The sequence below is a fragment of the Pogoniulus pusillus genome, chromosome 31 (genome assembly GCF_015220805.1).
Source record: "Pogoniulus pusillus isolate bPogPus1 chromosome 31, bPogPus1.pri, whole genome shotgun sequence".
Lineage (NCBI taxonomy): Eukaryota > Metazoa > Chordata > Aves > Piciformes > Lybiidae > Pogoniulus > Pogoniulus pusillus.
The window spans coordinates 12,626,112-12,645,173 of record NC_087294.1 but is presented as its reverse complement, the minus strand read 5'-3'; positions in this window follow the sequence as shown (position 1 = coordinate 12,645,173).

The following is a 19,062-nucleotide window of genomic DNA, read 5'->3' as shown; positions in this document are numbered from 1 at the left end:
GCAAAGTGATGGGTGTGTACAGGTTGGACTGGATGATCTTGGAGGTCTCCTCCAATCTGGTTGAATCTATGATTCTATTTGTGACCAGGGCAGCAGTGGTATAGCACTAATGAAAGAGAATGAGCCTTTTCAGCTCTTGCATGAGAATAGCTCTTGTTTCACATCAGAAGAGCTTTGCTTTCTCTCTTCCACCTGCACTTTAAACAGCAGCCAGAGTGATGTCCTTCCCCAGTCCCAGTTTGAAGGTTTCATTCTCCAGACTGTTCAGTGCATCATCTTTGCTAATGTGCAAGGAAGTGCTGCCCCAGCTGCTGCCGTGGGGAATGGTGTGTCTGGTAGGCTCACTCAAACGCTGTGGTGCAGAACAAAAGTCTGCCATCCAGCAGGGCTCTACAGACTGAGGAGCCTTCAGGGCTGAATCTGCATTTCACTCCTCTCTTGACATCCATCTCCTCTCTGAACCAGGAATCAAATTCAGCTGGCAGGTACATCTGATATGTACAGTCACAAGGCGGGGGGGGGGGGCAGGCTGCAAGTGTTTTATGGGGAGAAGGGAATTTGACATAGGTAAAAATCGTGCAGGTAACACGAGTCACACTGAGCAAACAGGATCTGCCTCTCCCTGTGGTTTCTGACTGCTAGAAAAGATCTTGTTAACCACAAAGCTCAGTGTTCCAACGTCAGCCCTTCACATACAGCCAATTCACCTTAACAGGGTTATATATGTGAATAACCTCACTAGGGATCAAAGGAGTCCTTTAACTACCTGCAGTGTCATGCCTACACATCTGCAGGATCAGGCCTTCTAGGCACACAGCAGATTTCATTGCCCTGCATGTTGCTAAATCACAACCTGATGTGAATTAAAGGAAGGGGAGAGAAGCATATGGTGCCACAGAGTGGGTTAAAGTGTTAAGGGTTTAAATCACACTGAGACAATAGAAATCAGCTTTGTTTACGGAGCAGTACAGGGACCTATTGTACTTAGTATTGATCAGACCATTGAACATCTGATCCAAAATGTTCAGCTGAAACCCAAGGAAAAGTGCTAAACTGAACAATCTAAACAGCCTGTGAACCTGACAGGCAGAAATCAATGGCAACGTTACAGATAGTTAACCCTAACTAGGTAGCAAGTTGTCCTGGTTATTAGCTGAGTTACCTGCTTAGGAATGACTTTACCACTTCAGAATTGTAGTAATACAGAAGATATCTTTCTGCTGAAGGTTTGTTGGTAAAGAAAGTAGCAGACTCACTAAAGCCTTTCTCTCCTGCTTTCATGGCAGGTAGACCTCACTTGAATATCAGTGTGGGAGAAGGACATTTGAAATGAGAAGCCAGGCTTGCAAAAAGACACACAGGGGACTTCTGGGGAGGAATCGCAACAGGCACCACCAGTACAGGTTGGGGCTGCCCTGCTGGAAAGCAGCTCTGTGGAGAAAGACCTCAGAGTCCTGATGAGCAGCAAGTTCTGCATGGGCCAGCAATGTGCCCTTGTGGCAAAGAGAGCCAATGGCATCCTGGGCTGCATCAGGAAGAGTGTGGTCAGCAGGGCTAGGGAGGTTCTTCTCCCCCTCTACTCTGCCCTAGGGAGACCACATTGCAGTACTGTGTCCAGTTTTGGGCTCCTCAGTTCAAGAGAGACAGGGACCTGCTGGAGAGAATCCAGCAGAGAGCCACAAGGACAACTGGGGAACTTGAGCATCTCTCCTATGGAGAGAGATTGAGAGCCCTGGGGCTGTGCAGTCTGGAGAGGAGAAGGCTGAGAGGAGATCTGATCAATCTCTATGAGTATCTGAGGGGTGGGTGTCAAGTGGAGGGGGAAAATCCCTTTTCCCCTTTTCGGTGGTGCAATAAGACAAGGAGCAATGGCTACAAACTGGAGCAGAGAAGGTTTCATCTCAACATGAAGAGAAACTTCTTTAGAGTGAGGGTGACAGAGCCCTGGAACAGGCTGCCCAGAGAGGTTGTGGAGTCTTCTTCTCTGGAGACTCTCAAAACCTGCCTGGATGCATTCCTGTGTGAACTACCCTGGGTGATCCTGCCTTGGCAGGGGGGGGGTTGGACTTGATGATCTGTGGAGTTCCCTTCCAACCTCTAAGGTTCAGTGATGCTGTGACTTAAAACCTGTTGCTACAAAGGAGGCAAGATCCACGTTTCAAAGCTGCTTTCTTCTGCACAGGGGATCACTCACATCTCTCTGGGCTCTGCCAAACACTGCACCTTTCTGATACCAAACCTCTTTTATTACTTTTGTCCATAGGCTCTTTGGAGTCTTGGAAGGAGCAGAGTTTGCTGGCCCGTGGCTTGTCTTGTGCATGCCAGGCTGCATTGGCTTTTCTTTCATTCCTATGAACAGTAAACTCAGTTCCTCAAGAAGGCTCAGAAGGACTTACTGTTTCCATTAAACCATTTTGCTTAGTATTAATTGCATTATAGACCTCTAGCTCTGTGCTAAATTAGTCCTCCATTAGCTTTTACTTTTCTTCACCCATTCAGCTCAGGCTGAAGGGGCTGTAATCACCTGCTTACACATATAACTTCAAAAATAATAGTGCCACATTTTTGGTTGTTCTCCATTGGGACTTCTCCAGCTTTCTCAGACTCACCAAAAAGGAATATTCATGGATCTGAAATTTCTTCAGCCAGCTGGGACACTCTTGGCTGCAAACTATGCAGGCCTGCTGATCTAATTTGTTAACATTCTCCTGATTTACTGCTGGAATGAGCAGCACTGCCTTGGCTTCTTCTGACAGAGCCAATTTTGCCTGATTTTTCTTCAAACAGTGATAATATTCATTTACAGGACAGATGGATTTTTGCATGTATTATTGACATGGTTGTGATTCTGTGTAGCCAAGACCAAAATCTCTTTTTGTTATCTTTGACTCGGATGAAAAATTCTCACTTCTTGCTCCCATCCTTATCATAGACTCATAGAATCAGTCAGGGTTGGAAGGGAGCACAAGGATCACCTAGGTCCAACCCCCTTGCCATGGACAGGGACACCTTACCCTAGATCAGGCTGCCCACAACCTCATCCAGCCTGGCCTTAAACACCTCCGTGGATGGGACCTCAACCACCTCCCTGGGCAACCCATTCCAGGGAGGTTTGATATTGTTCTTATCTTGTGTCTAATCCTCATGGCTTCTGATAAATGTCTCTTTTTGCACAATTAGTTGGATTTATATAGCTGTTTTCACTTCTATGCAAGTCAATATTTAGGCTAGCCCAGCTTTCATTCTTCTTTTTCTTTTAAAATCTCTGCTAAAATGTTTTCTTTTTTAAACACTTTCCAGTTATTATCCACATTTCCTGTCTAATTTCTTTCTCCCAACTGATTTAGCTCCTAATTGCTTTCAGCTTTGCAAAAACTGGCTCTTCCAATCCATCAAGTGTACATATTACTTGTTTGGCCTTAATTCTGATTATGAATTACAAACAGAAGCAAATCAGGATCAGTTTTATCTAAGCTCCCTCTGATTTCTTTAGTCTCCTTCTAGGATATTTTGTTTTTATCTAGAAGGAGAAAATAGTGCAGCACAGCATTCCAAAAGTGTTGGGTGCAGCACTTTTCAAGAGTTCATCATTTATGACATATTCCAAGGATATATTAATTTGATGGCATGAAAACTTCCAAACCATGCTTATCCAGAATTGAAGTGCTGACATTGCAGGGTCTATTTTTCTTCTTGTTTTATGGCTGCTTAGTTAAGGAGATAGTTTTCCTTTTCTTTTGGTAATCACTTGCAGAAGGCAGTAATAACAGGGGAAAAAAAACAACCTATCTTTTTGTATCTCCTTTGTACAACAATAAGAGAGATTAAGAATAAGTTAATGTCTGTGAGTCCCTGGTTTTGCTGCATTTCCTTAACTTATTTCTATGATGTAACATTTTGGGGTCCTCAGTTTAAGAGGGACAGGGATCTGCTAGCAAGGGTCCACCAGAGAGCTACAAAGATGATTAGGGAGCTAGAGGGCATGGCTTATGAGGAGAGGCTGAGGGACCTGGGGCTGCTTAGTCTGGAGAAGACTGAGAAGGGATTTAATTAATGTTTAGAAACATCTGAGGGCTGTTCAGGAGTGGGAGGACAGGCTCTGCTCACTGCTCCCTGGGATAGGACAAGGAGCAATGGGTGTAAATTTCAGCACAAGAGATTCTACCTCAACACAAGGGGGAACTTCCCTACTATAAGGGTCCCAGAGCATTGGCACAGGCTCCCCAGAGAGGTTGTGGAGTCTCCTTCTCTGGAGCCTTTCAAGGCCTGTCTGAATGTGCTCCTGTGTGATCTGTGCTAGATTGTGTGGTCCTGCTCTGGCAGGGAGGAGGGACTGGACGATCTCCTTGGGTCCCTTCCAACTCCTAATATGCTGTGAGCCTGTGATCCTGTGAACAGAATTTAGAAAGGACAGAACTGGCTATCCACAGAATGCTTCCCAAGAAAGAAAGATGTATTACAAATGCAGTCTGTTTGACAGCTCCACCCCAACTGATATTTTAAGAAAGGCATGGTGTCTGTCTCAGTTTTTTGTACTTGATGCTTTCCTCAGTAGAATGCCAGATGGTAAAATGTATTAGAGAGTCAGGCTTAAGTACAACATGTACCCTAGGCATCAGGAAACTGGCTCTTGAGTGGGAGACACTGCTAATTCCACAGGATCCAGGATCTGGCTTTGTATAGTGATAGCTAATGGACAAAATTAGAAACAACAGCCAGCTTGGTATGCTAAGATAGGGAAGATGATCTCATTTTGAGTACATTCTTCAATCATGCTTGTTTCCTGCTAGGGTTTTTTTTGGGAGCACTTCGCAGCTACCTCATTGATGAGCCTGTTCATCTTTGGGTTGTTGATGTTAAGCATTTACCTGGTTCATTTATGTATTTACTTGCTTTTGGTGCAGTTATGATTCCATCCTCAAAATTGGATCAATGCTGAAAGGAATCAGGAAGCTTACATTGTCAAAAACGTGTTGCATTCCTTGCTGCAGCCCTCTGCTTTCCATAAAATGAAACTTGTTTTGCTTGAGAACTATCACTGTTATTAACAACAGTAAAAGGACATTCTTCCATGACCTCTAAATGCACAAGCAAATGCATCTCTTGGAAAATAGAGATCTATGAAGTTACCTTTTTTGATGAAAAACGTAAACTCCATAGTGCCAAATGTTTCAGGACCACGTGGCAGTCTTTGTCATATCTCTTTTTTGTTGCTTCCAGAAAGCTAAGTATAAACTCTTCTGATTCTTCCAGAATAACAGCTTTCTCATTGTCTGTTTGAAGCAAACTCCTGCCTCTGAGGTTGATTAACTCATAAGCTGGCAATCTGATGCCTCCTTTTACAAGTATCTAGTGGATTGAGATTGTGCTTCTCATGGTGGCAATGTTGTTGTGTCAGTAGGCATGGAGTGATGGACTGGTGATAGATGGAGAGAGATGAGAGAGAAACAGAGTGATGAGACAGCCACGTGTGACTTCTAAGCAATTGGGCCTGAAAAGCTTGGATGACCCTTGCTGTACTCAGTGATGCTGTGCTCCAAAGGGAGGGTGAGAGTTTAACACACACTGCCCTTCTGATATCAAAAGATGGCAACAGGTTTCCAAATCTAAGGTGATAGCACTATTAAGTGCTTTGCTCTGAGGGGCTGCCCTCTGTGCTTAGAGAGCTTTGTAAGGAGTCCTGGGCTCTAACTGCCTGAGCAAAGACCTGTGTTTCTTCATTGCAACAAGGCAGTGTTTAAACCCCAGGTTTAGATGTAGGACTTCCTCTGAAGATGCAAAAACCCCATGTTAAATAAAGACTGCCCATGGATCAGGGAAGCATCAGTCCTTCTGTGGGACAGCTTGGGTTTTGGCTGCTGCTGAGCAGTTCTTGCACAACACCAAAAATGTCTCTCCAGTATTCCCCATCCAAACCCCACCCCCCCAAGATCTCCTCCCTAACCCCTTCAGTTGTTGGCTAGGAGGTGGACAACATTTTGGAGTGGACATAGCCAGGATAACTGACTCAAAGTGACCAAAGAAATATTCCATGTGATCTGTGCTCAGCAATAAAACCTAAGAGGAGGGAGGAGGGAAGGCATTCATTATTACAACATTTGTCTTCCAGGTCAGCTGCTATGTATACTGAAGCCCTCCTTCCTGTGAAGTGACTGGGCACTGCCTGCTGATGGGATGTAGAGAATCAGATCTTCTTTTGTCCCTTGGAGGGTGGACATTCACTATTACAACATTTGTCTTCCAGGTCAGCTGCTATGTATACTGAAGCCCTCCTTCCTGTGAAGTGACTGGGCACTGTCTGCTGATGGGATGTAGAGAAACAGATCTTGTGTTGTCCTTTGCTTCTGTGCACAGCCTTTTCTTCTGCTTTGTTAAGCTGCCTTTATCTTGATCTTGGCTAATGAGTTTTTTCCCATCTTATCTCCTGCCACTGTCCTGCTGAAGAGGGGAGCTTGATGAGCACCTGTCATCCAGCCATGGTCAATCCACCACATCAGATGTGTCTTCAATATGCCCCCCAAAAATGGTCATCATGCTACTTGTTTGGGTCACTGCTACTAAACACTTAACCAAATCACCTTCCAAAGGCTAACCCTGCTGACAGCTGTCTAATTTGTTTTCTCTTGGTAACCCATCCCATTTCACTTGCTGTTGGATTTAGAACAAGAAGCTGTAGAGAGAGCAGTGTGAAATCAGAGAATAATGTGACTTGAAAATGTGAAGGGTATTCCATAAATAAACATCTGACTTGTATAAGAATCAGTCGTGCTATGGGAGTTAGTTAACAAACAAGTCATGCCTGTGCTCCTGACTTGTGGCTGCAGTAATCTCCTTGCTTGGTCCAAAATGCTGAGCATAAATAAGATTGTCACAAAGTGTGTGGTGTGAAGGAGAATTTGGCATTTGGGAAAACAAATTTAAAGCAAACCCAGAAGTATCACTGTGAAGTTTTCCCTTTGCAAGTGCTGTCACAGTCGGCAGAAAGAAATCGAGAGGCTTATTTACAATTTAAATGGGAGCTTGGTCAGAGAGGACATTTTTTTTTGCAGGGAGATGTGGATCAAATACATCCACTGGGTTACAATGTCGAGACCACCCAGGCTTTTGCTAATGCTAGTGTTTACATAAAAAGTTAGAAACAAGCTTCTCTCCAATTAGGAAGCCAACACACAACTGGATGCTAAATTGTTATATACCCTGTAGTCTAAATGTTAATAGCTTTGACCTCCTTCAGTTTAATCTTAATCTCCTTGACAGAGCATGTGAACTTTGGGTTATGCTTTACAGAATTGGTCCCTTTGTTTTCTTCTCCCCCTTTTGTTTCCAACAGTGAGTGTGTCACATATTGCAGACTCAAATGAAAGCCTGTCTCCTTTTTCAATCAGTCATATCACTAAGTATATGAGCAGAAAAACCCTTGTGATTGACACTGCTTCAACAAAAGCAGATTGAGTTTGCAAACGATAAGAGGCAAAGTCACACAAGCAGTGTTTACAAAGCAGTGGAGGAGAGGAAAAAAAATTAATGATAAAAGGACTAATCTTATTGTTTTACTAGATGAGAGAATAGTTCTTTGTGTTTGCTCTAGCAGAAGCCCACAGATTGTCTCCCACCTCCTTGCACACTTTTGGCAGCAAAATAATTTCCAGATTCTGTATCAAATGCTGACTGGTAGATTAAAAAGAAAAGGCTCTGGAATGCTTGGGAAGGCTCAGAAAGCAGGGGAGTAGCCCACACATGATAGCACAGGCATATGCTACCTACAGCATGCTATGTAATTGAGTATCATCTCCCTTGTGAGGAGATGAGGTATAAGAGCAAGAAGAAGAAATGCCTTCATAAAAAGAAAGAAAGCTGTGTGAAAACATGCAGAACTGGCTGTTCTCAGCTCCTTCCTGCAGCATCACAATTTCACTGCTATCAGGAGAGTTCTTCATCATTTCTTCCCGTTTAGGGAGGTCAGACCAAGATCAGTCCTAATAAAAAAGGAGACTCAGTTTTCAGCCCATGCTCCTGGAGTGCTTGTATGGTAACACTGCCAGCACAGGGCACAGCAGTGCCATTTCCACTCCTTGGTGCCCAGTGATGACTGGGGCAGATCCATTGAGTGATGGAGCAGTTTATGTTAGGAGTCACTTCTGGACATCACATAGCCTCTTACAAAGAAGTGTTGACTCCCCAGAGCACTCCTGACATGAACTTCTGGAAAGCATCAGGGTGGCCCAGCAGGGCTCTTTCAAGGCAGCACATCCCTACAGAAAAACCCTGTTTTAACCTTGTATGATGGCCATTATCGAGTGCACAGGAGGCAGGACAAAGAACTGAAATCCAGGACTATCTCAACAAGTGAAGGACAGCATAACCTTGCTTTCCAGCTCCTGTACTGTTCATTAGTTTCATGGCTTAATTCCTATCTCTTACTAGCAGAGCCTGGCAGCTTTGTCCTTTCAGCAGCTGAAGTCACTCTGCCTTACCACCGCTCACCAAAGGTTGCTGAACGAGGGTTGCCAATTTCTTTCTTTTCAAGATAAAGCCTGCCAGCTCAGTTATGTCCTTCAGCAAGTAGGAATATCTAGCTGTGAAATAACCAGTTGCCATAGTCTTTATTGAGATGCAATGGGTTGCACATAGAGTGGGTACAGCAATGCAAGGCAAGACTAGACTAATAGAATGACTGTCCCTTAGAAAGTCTCTATGGAGTACACTCAGTGTGTCTGTCTAATGTAACTGTCCCCACAGGCAATATGAGAAGCTGCACTAACACTGAGGGGATAAGGCAGCCCTCAAGTTTCATTGAAACCTTTCATTTCAGCCCACTCTGCCCCACTAAAAGGGCCAGTGCCACTTCTAAAGGACATTACTTGAGTTAAAGACAGGAACTCTGTCAGGGGACAAATATTGTCTCACTAAGGGATGAAACTCAGGTGATTTTAATCTTATCCAGAGCAACTTTGAATAATGGAAAATAAGTGATTTAGATAGCAAGAAAGAGCAAAAAAAGGCATTCTGGCACATATTACTGACCCATGTTCAAATTGCTGTTGTTTAGCAAGTTAGCAAACAGCAGCAAACCCACAGAAACTGTGCCTGTGTATGCTTTTAGCTCATGGAAAATGTGAATGCATTTGCTTTAGTGTAAGATTCTTCCACTATGTGCTAAGATAAGCCAACATTTGAGATATACATATCTCTATCTATCTATGTTCCTGGTATATGTTTGCATAGGGATATGTTTAAAATCCTCACCAATGTTCAGAACCACAGAATTTTAGAGGTTGGAAGGGAACTCCAGAGATCATCCAGTCCAATATCCCCCCCACAAAGGCAGGATCACCCAGGGTAGTTCACACAGGAATGCATCCAGGCAGGTTTGCAAGTCTCCAGAGAGGAAGGCTCCATAACCTCTCTGGGCAGCCTGTTCCAGGGCTCTGTCACCCTCACTCTAAAGAAGTTTCTCTTCATGCTGAGCTGAAACCAGTTTGTAGCCATTGCTCCTTGTCTTATTGCACCACCGAAAAGGGATTTTCCCCCTCCACTTGACACCCACCCCTCATAGAGTTTGATCAGATCTCCTCTCAGCCTTCTCCTCTCCAGACTGCACAGCCCCAGGGCTCTCAATCTCTCTCCATAGGAGAGATGCTCAAGTTCCCCAGTTGTCCTTGTGGCTCTCTGCTGGATTCTCTCCAGCAGGTCCCTGTCTCTCCTGAACTGAGGAGCCCAAAACTGGACACAGTACTGCAATGTGGTCTCCCTAGGGCAGAGTAGAGGGGGAGCAGACCCTCCCTAGCTCTGCTGACCACACTCTTCCTGATGCAGCCCAGGATGCCATTGGCTCTCTTTGCCACAAGGGCACATTGCTGGCCCATGTAGAACTTGCTGCCCATCAGAACTCTGAGGTCTTTCTCCACAGAGCTGCTTTCCAGCAGGGCAGCCCCAATCTGTACTGGTGTCTGTTATTATTCCTTTCCCAGATGCAGGACCCTGCCCTTGTCCTTACTGAACTTGATGTGCAGCTATTTGTTAATTGGTGATAATGTGGCTGAGCTCTGCCTCCCACATGTGCCGCATCACACCCATGAGCTATTCTTGTAGATGCCCACGAGTTAATAAGCAAGGACCCTGGCAAACCAGTCCTCAAGGATTTTTGCATGGAAACATCTGCATTGAAAAAGAAAGCTGAGAAACATTTTGCATTGTCAATTGCTAACAGTTAAAGCACTCCTCTGGTACATTAGTTACAGTAATTTGGGCGTTCTGGAAGGAAAACGAGTAGCTGCAACACAGACACACACAATGAATATCAGCTAAATCAATCAAAGCCTAATAAACTTGTATTAAAAAAAGACATTGCCCTCAGGCAATTCATAAAACAAGTCCCCAAATCTGTATAGACAGTGCAAACAAACATAAAATGATTCTTTAAGGAAATAATGAAGGGTTCTGTCAACAATGATAAGGGAGCAAAGCAGAGATGTATGTTTGGGAGAGAAATTGCAGTTTCCATTGTTCAGAAAGCCTTTGGCACTTCTTTTTTTTGATAAAAGGAAGTATTAGATGCAAGAAATGAGTTAGCCATACAGAAATGTCTTTCTTTTCTATTGTTCTTTTTCAGTGTGTGCTCCCCATCCTGGCAAATGTAGAGTTTATCATTGCTCCAAGTGGGGCTTGGTAATCTGCGAAGCGTTTTGAACTCGCTGTGTGTTATGGAGGGGGCTCGTTGAAATCTGAGTGTGGGGTGAAATACAATGAGGCTGATGTAAGGTTATTAAAGAATTTATTAATATATACAAAGAGAATTCCCCCAAACTTATTTCATAGAATCATAGAATCAACCAGATTGGAAGAGACCTCCAAGATCATCCAGTCCAACCTAGCACCCAGCCCTGGCCAATCAACCAGACCATGGCACTAAGGGCCTCATCCAATGATTTTTCTTGAACACCTCCACGGATGGTGACTCCACCACCTCCCTGGGCAGCCCATTCCAATGCCAATCACTCTCTCTGCCAACAACTTCCTCCTATTTTCACACCTCTGGCTGCAGTGCAGACAGGCTGTTAAACATGTCCAGACAAGACAGGACATGCTCAAGCCTATTTCGTGACCTTTGCTACTCTCCACCACACTGTGACACAGCCAAACTGCTTTGGGCTAATCCTAAATGTCTGGGGTTTGTCTGTACACCTAAGTTGAGTGGAATCCACTCTTGCTCTGTGTTCCTAGTGGACTACCTCCGAATGACAGGGGCCTCCCTGATGCTTAAGCAATAAATTTCAAGCTAATATTTCTTCTCCCCCCCCCAAAAAAAAGTCTATTTTTGTTTCTGTAGAATCATAGAATCAACCAGGTTGGAAGAAACCTCCAAGATCATCCAGTCCAACAGCCCTGTCCAATCAACGTCTAACATTGCTGGTATAATGTAAGTTATTAAAAGAGACATCCTTCATTTTGCTTTCTTTTTGAGTTCCTTTTAAGTATAAAGTTACCAAAGCCCCATAACAGATCTGGGTCAAAAAAAGATGGTTTGAAATGGGATGTTTATTTAATAATTATCCATTGAAAATGAATATGAGGGCAGAGGGGTGAACTGCAGGTCGCAATCAAAACCTGAGCCAGATGTTAATTGGACACTTGGATTTTGCTCCTTGCTGGTGAACTACTGTGCCTTTTGAACTAATAGACCTTAAAATGAAATGGAGTCTTATTTTATCCTAGAGGGTATTTATTTTAGAGTGGATCCAAACTCTGTGTGTGTGTGGGGAAGCCAACTCAAAACATCACAAAAGACAAAATGAATGATATGTGAGTGATTTTTGAATCACATTGTGCTTCTGAACCAGCAGCTGGAAAAGACATTCCCAGTCACAGGATCACAGAATTTGTTAGATTGGAAAAGTCCTTCAAGCTCATTGAGTCCAATCATTAGTTTCACACTGACAAGTGCTTGACTAAACCAAATCCCTCAGCACAACATCTAACCACCATGAATGGCTATGGTTGGAGAGGACCACCAGGATCATGCAGTCCAATCTTCATCCCACCATCCTTCATCACTAGACTATAGATAGCCTCAAGCACCACATCCACTCCTTTTAAATACCTCCAGGAATGGCAACTCCACCACCTCCCTGGGCAGCCTGTTCCAGTGCCTGACCACCTGCTCAGGAAAGAACTTCCTCCCAACATCCAGCCTAAACCTCCCCTGATGCAACTTGAGGCCATTTCCTCTTGTCCTAGCATTAGGAATTTGTGAGAAGAGACCAGCTCACTACCACCTCCTTTTAGGTAGTTGTAGAGGGCAATAAGGTTCCCTCTCAGCCTCCTCCAGACTAAACAAGCCCATCTCTCTCAGCTGCTCCTCACAGGTCATGTTTACCAGTCCTCTCCCCAGCCTCATTGCCCTTCTCTGCACCTGCTCCAGTCACATCAATCCCTCTCAGATATATGCTTCCTTACAGTCTCTCCCTCTAATCCTCTGTCCCTCCTTCATTCTTTCCTTCACTCTTTTGTCTTTCTTTCTCTCTTCCCATCTTTCATTCTCCTCGAAACCTTCATTTCCTTCACTGGCAGGACTGAAGTTAGAGGGCAATTAAAAGCCACTTCCCATAAACCTTCCTGCTTGTTCCTACCACTTATCTCAGCTGCCTGGTGAATGCTTTTTGCTCAGCTGCTATTCCTAATAACATCTCTCTGAGTGATGATAGGCATTTTGTTTTTCCTTCCCTGTGTTGAAGCCCTTGAGAATTTCCTCCTACACAAGAGCTTCATTAGCTCCCAGATACTTTCAAACTTCTTCATATCCAGGCACTCATTCTCTTCACATCAGTTAGCTGAAAGTTCAGCCTTCCTACTTTAGTGGTTGTTGCAAAGCCACAAGACCAGCATGCTGTAGTTTGGTGAGAAGCCTCAGTTTTCTTGTGTGTTACAAATGAGTAAGAGCAGGACACAGCAAAAAAATGTGGTCTGCTCTTTCAAATCAGTCTGGAGTAGTTAAGTACCAAGTAACTGCTAAACATGTACACATCAGTGTGACTGATCATAGAGTGCATAGGGTTGGAATGGTCCCTCGAAGGTCACCTTGTCCAACCACTCTATAGTGAGCAGAGTCATAAGGTTGCTCAGAGCCTCATACAGTTTGACCTTGAATGTCTTCAGGGGTGAGGTGTCAACCACTTCTCTGGGCAACCTGTTCCAGTATTTTTCTACCCTCAATGTGAAGAACTTCTTCCTAGCATCCAACAGAAATCTACCCCGCTCTAGTTTCACATTGTTGCCCCTCATACCGGTGCTACATGTTTCTCCCCAGCCTTTCTGCAGGTCTCCTTCAGATATTGAAATGCTGCTACAAGGTCTTCAGGCTGAACAGCCCCAGATCTCTCAGTCTGTCTTTGTAGCAGAGGTGCTCCAGCCCTCTGACCATCTTCGTGGCCCTCTTCTGGACCTGCTCCAGCAGAACTACATCCTTCCTGTGTTGAGGACTCTAGAGCTGATCACAGTGCTCCAGGTGAGATGTCACCAGAGCAAAATGGCAGAATCACCTCCCTCAGCCTGCTGGTCCTGTATTTCTTTATGCAGTCCAGGATGAGATTGGCCCTCTGAGCTGCAAGTCTGTGTTGCTGGCTCATGCCTGGCTTCTCATCCACCAGAACCCCCAAGTTCTTTTCTGCACCGCTGCTTTCAATCTCATCATCCCCTGCCTGTATTGACAATGAAGATTGCCCCAACCCAGTTGCAGGACCTTGCACTCTGCCTTGTTGAACCTCATGATGTTCTCCTGAACCCACTTTTCTAGGCCACCTGGGTCCCTCTGGATGGTATCCTTCCCCTCAGCCTTGTTAGCTGCAGCAACCTGTTTGGTATTATCAGCAATTTTGCTGAGGGAGCATCCAGTCTTTCTGTCTATATAACTGATGGAGATCTTGAACAGCCTTGTCCTAGTACAGACCCATGAAGGACAGCACTAGTCACCTGTCTCCATTTGGACATTGACCTGTTGACCTTTGTATGTCATCAGCCAACCAATTCCTGATCCACTGAATAGTCCACCCATCAAATCCACATCTCTCCAGTTTAGAGAGAAGGATGTTGTGGGGGACTGTGTCAAAAGCTTTACAGCAGTCCAAATAGATTACATCTATTGGTCTACCCTTGTCCACTGATGTAGAAAGCCATCAGTTTGGGCAGGCAGGACCAATCATACATAAACACACATCTGTCTGCAACTTATACTGCAACTTATTTAAAGATCCTGGACTTCTTTCAATAGGAAATTTTGTATTTCCTGTGAAAACTTCACTCTTTTAACCTTTGAGTAGCTAATTGGGGAGTTTCTCTTATCTTCTCTCTTTTCTTTTCTTTTCTTTTCTTTTCTTTTCTTTTCTTTTCTTTTCTTTTCTTTTCTTTTCTTTTCTTTTCTTTTCTTTTCTTTTCTTTTCTTTTCTTTTCATCTCTTCTTTTCCTTTTCCTTTCATTTTCTTTTTTTTTCTGTTTTTCCCCTTTCCTTTCCTTTCCTTTCCTTTCCTTTCCTTTCCTTTCCTTTCCTTTCCTTTCCTTTCCTTTCCTTTCCTTTCCTTTCCTTTCCTTTCCTTTCCTTTCCTTTCCTTTCCTTTCCTTTCCTTTCCTTTCCTTTCCTTTCCTTTCCTTTCCTTTCCTTTCCTTTCCTTTCCTTTCCTTTCCTTTCCTTTCCTTTCCTTTCCTTTCCTTTCCTTTCCTTTCCTTTCCTTTCCTTTCCTTTCCTTTCCTTTCCTCTCTTTTCTTCTCTTTTCTTCTCTTTTCTTCTCTTTTCTTCTCTTTTCTTCTCTTTTCTCTTTTATTTTTTCTTTTCTTCTCTTTTATTTTCTCTTCTTTTTTTCCCATTCCTTTCTTCTCCTTTCATTTCCTTTCCTTCCCTTCCCTTTTCTCTCTTCCCTTTTCCCTTTTCCCTATTCTCTTTTCTTTTTCCTTTATTTTCCTTTTCCTTTTCTTTTTTCCTAATATCATACCCCATGCTCCCCTTAATGGTATTATTGTTGATACTATTACATAGGGAAGGATTAGCACTGTGATTATTTAATGCAGTGCAGAGAGGCAAAGAGGTTGCCTCACCTTCAAGGACAGACCCAGAGACTTAAAAAGAAAAATTAGGAATTCATGCAGTCTTCTAAATCTAACTGCTGTTTGACTTTCATCAGAGCCAAGAGGTACTCAGTACATTTAGAGTCAAGGTGCCTAAATATGAAATTAATAGCTCAGTATGAGGCATCTCTTTTGAACACCTGAAGGTTATGAGAAATGAGGACAGGGATCTAGAATGCAAATTGTTCTGTGGCTGTTACTAGCTGCTGCTGTAATAAGCAAACTTTATTGTTATGTTTGCCAGGTAACTGCAGCCTTTATAGAGACCAATAATGAATCCAGGGTTTATTATTGTTGCGTTTATAGTGTTAAGAATTGATGGAACATGAATTAAGATAAGGTATTTGGTGCAGTAGACAAGACCTTTGGGAAACTTTGGAAGCTGATGAATCAGAACTCTTGTGCTAGAGCTTGCAGAGATCATCTGTGGATTTGGGATCCTGATTTGCCTTTATTCCTTGGAAGGAGAGTGGGAGGTCAGATCTTCAGCTATTTGCTGGAAACCACATGGATGTTTCTGAAAGCTATGGCCAGTGGCAGGGCTTCAAGATAACTCATGGCCAAATACCACAGGATCCTATGCATTGCTACCCATGTGAATTCTGCTCTGGACTTGTTTTGGTGGCATATGGTAGTCTTGTGCCTAGTCCTGGGACTAGCCCTCAGCTCTGCCCTGCCCTGCTCCAGCCTATCCCCATACTGCTGAAACATGGGAAAGGTGATTTGCCTTCTACTCACAAGAGAGCAATGGACAGAACTTTCCAAACTGTGAGTTCCTGCAGGACTCTAAAGGGCAACTGAGTTCCTTTTCTCTGTTTACACACTCCTGTGTGCCAAATGGGCTTTGGTGTCAGAAGCAGAAGTTCATTCAGAAGAGATATTTGCCTTATGAGTACTGAGTTTTGACACTATCATTATACTGTCTGGATACTGCAGGTTCAGCACTGTGCTTCACAAAGCAGAACAAGGATTCTCACAAGGATTGCACTGAGAAAGCAAAAAGCAGAGCTGTAACATATTGTCATCTCTTTGTGGCTGAGGGTAGTTGGGTGTCTTAATTAAGCTTTAGAGATGCCTGGGAAAACCATGACAGCAACAAATTCTTATTGCTTATTGCTAATTACTAACTGGTCCACCTTCTCAGTGGTGACTTTAAACAGCAACAGAGCCACTGATAAATGAACGTGGGAAAGAGGTTTAAATCTCTCTCGGGATGTGTTGCATCATGAGAAAAACATACTCCATCTGTGAGGTGAGGCAGGAAACGTGGCACTAAGCTGCTACTGTGAGTTTGTGAGTGTGAGGAGTGTATTTAAATCCTGCCAAGACCAGAGACCTGGTTTGTGTAAGTGTGCTCTGATCATTTTCCTTGTCTAAAATGGCTAACTCTAGCTCCAAGTTGAGAAACCCAAATCCATGTGACAGCATTTGAAGTCTGCAACAAGGATGTGAGAAAACCACAGATGAGAGCCCAGAGTTTAGTTTCAGGTTTTATTAATTATTTTTATAGCTGTGATTTTCAAACCTATAAATGCACAGGAACTTAGGTATAATACATGGCATTCATAGACTCATAGAAGCAATCAGGTTGGAAAAGACCTCCAAGATTATCCAGCCCAACCTAGCACCCAGCCCTGCCCATTCAACCAGACCATGGCACTAAGTGCCTCATCCAGGCTTGGCTTCAACACCTTCAGGGACATCAACTCCACCACCTCCCTGGGCAGCCCATTCCAATGCCAATCACTCTCTCTGGCAAGAACTGCCTCCTAACATCCAGCCTAGACCTCCCCTGGCACAATTTAAGACTGTGTCCCCTTGTTCTGTCACTGGGTGCCTGGGAGAAGAGACCAACCACCTGGCTACAGCCTCTTGGTCATTTCTATTCTGCTTCAAGTGTACTCATTCTCTCAAAAGTGCATGTGTAAAAACCTCTGAGGGATACAAGGTCAGCTATTTCCTAAACTATAGTCTTCCAGTATCTCAAGGGTGCCTACAGGAAGACTGGGGAGGGACTATTGACAAGGTCTTGTAATGACAGGATGAGGGTTTAAACTGGCAGAGGGGAGATTCAAACTAGATGTTAGGAAAGGGTTCTTTACAGTGAGGATGGTGAGACACTGGCACAGGTTGCCCAGGGAAGTTGTGGCTGCTCTCTCCCTGAGGATGTTCAAGGTCAGGTTGGATGAGGCCTTGAGTGACCTGTTCTAGTGAGAGATATCCCTGCCTATGGTGGGGGGTTGGAAATTGATGATCTTTGAGGTCCTTTCCAACCTAAACCATTCTATGATTCTATGATTCCCCTCCAATCTAAACCATTCTATGCTTCCCTTCCAACCTAAACCATTCTATGATTCTGTGATTCCCTTGCAACCTAAACCATTCTATGATTCTATGATTCCCTTCCAACCTAAACCATTCTATGATTCTATGATTCCCTTCCAACCTAAACCATTCTATGATTCTATGATTCCCTTCCAATCTAAACCATTCTATGCTTCCCTTCCAACCTAAACCATTCTATGATTCTATGATTCCCTTCCAACCTAAACCATTCTATGATTCTATGATTTCCTTGCAATTTAGGTTATAGCTCACTCAAAGATCCTGTAAAATGAGTTTAATAAGCACTCCATATACTTTGGAAATGGTGTCAGGGGGTAGCACAAAGTAACCAATGAATTTAATTATAACTTTAAAATGTTAAGCCCTCATAGTATAAGGAGTTGATCAGAACTTACTAAAGTCAAGGGCAAGGTGGGCTTGAATATTTGTGGACTTTGGGGCACACCCTCCAAAAAAGGAAGGATTTGAAATGTCACTGAAAAATTCATTAGACCATGATTGCATATGGAAGTGTTTGGAAAACTGTTGATCCAGACAGTGCTTGTTTGCATTAGAAATGTTAAATGATGAGCAAAGAAGTGTGCATACACATTTAGGTATTTGTCTTCCTGTCCCTTGAGGTAGTGGCTTTCTTTTTAACATTAGAGCTTGTAACCTGCAAGAGCTGAAGGCTGCTGCATGCCATTCCTACCTACATTGGATTGCAGGAGGTGTAAGCAGAGCCTTGATGTTGTTCCTCACGTGCACATATCTGCAGCTTAGCTTGCTAGAGCAGGGGGAGGAAGAAACAAGAAAAAGAAGAAAAAGTACCCAGAATATGCTCTACATAGCAGAGAGAAATCTAGGAGCACATCTACCTTCCACAAAATGAGCTTTCTCCTGCCTGCTTGTGGCAAAGCCATTACTAAGTCCTAAACCAGCTGTGCCCATCAGGTTCTTAAAGCCAAGATCTCAATCACAAGAACTATCAAAATCCCCTCGGAGAGTGCTTCAGTCTGGATATCAGATGGTCAGTCCCAAATCCTTTGAAGAGCTCTCCCACATTCCAGGGTAGTGGTGCAGGCTAATAGCAGTGCTGGAGATGAAAGATGTGGGAGGTTTGATCCAGCAGCTGGAAAACAAGTTGTACTATTTGAAGCTTACAGAGTTCAATCTCTCAGCTTATCTGAGAGGAGACTGAGAGGTGGCCTGATCATTACATCTAGATACTTACACATGGAAAAGAGATCCAATAGCAGGGGCTTTCCCAGCTTGTTGACAAGGACATGACAAGATCTGTGGCTGAAGAGACAAATTCAGCCTTGAAATAAGCCTTAGCTCTCAAAGCAAAGAGGATAATTGAACTAAGCAACGGTCTGCTAAAAGGGCTGGAGGGGTGAAAAGCTAAGGATGACTCAACACAGATTCAGATCTTAAAAATACAATCCAAAATCCTTCTAGGAGGTGATTTAAGCCACTGTCTGGGAAAGAAAAGTTTGCATCCAGCAGGCCTGCAGACTCAGGTAGAACAGTTGCAATTATCCTCTCTGACCTTAATGCTTGTAAAAGTATGAATCTTTCAGTCATGTCATCTTCCGTGGCACAGAAAAGGGACAGCAAGTT